The sequence below is a fragment of the Cariama cristata genome, unplaced genomic scaffold (genome assembly GCF_000690535.1).
Source record: "Cariama cristata isolate BGI_N322 unplaced genomic scaffold, ASM69053v1 scaffold29405, whole genome shotgun sequence".
In the NCBI taxonomy this organism is placed as follows: Eukaryota; Metazoa; Chordata; class Aves; order Cariamiformes; family Cariamidae; genus Cariama; species Cariama cristata.
The window spans coordinates 10,187-10,501 of NW_009619682.1; positions in this window are offsets into that span (position 1 = coordinate 10,187).

Below are 315 nucleotides of genomic sequence, written 5' to 3' on the forward strand. Positions count from 1 at the left end.
ACACACCCTGCTTAGAAACTCGTGGTTGAACGTTCACCAGATTTGGAGGCAGGAGTTCCCCCCGCACAGGGCCGCTTTGACAGGGACTGGTCGGGTATTTTTTGACGTATTGCACAGCATGGATGTTTTCCAGGTTTTCATGTTTCCTGTTTCACAGTCTCCCTGTCCCTCCTCATCTCCCTCTTTGTGGCGTATTACAGTTGGCCGTCCATAAATCTTTTGGTCTTCTGCAAAGCCCAAGTTTGTTACGGGAGGATGAGAAGGGCTCTGGTGCGGCATCGCTGCTGGCAGGTGACGTATGGGACGTATTTATCC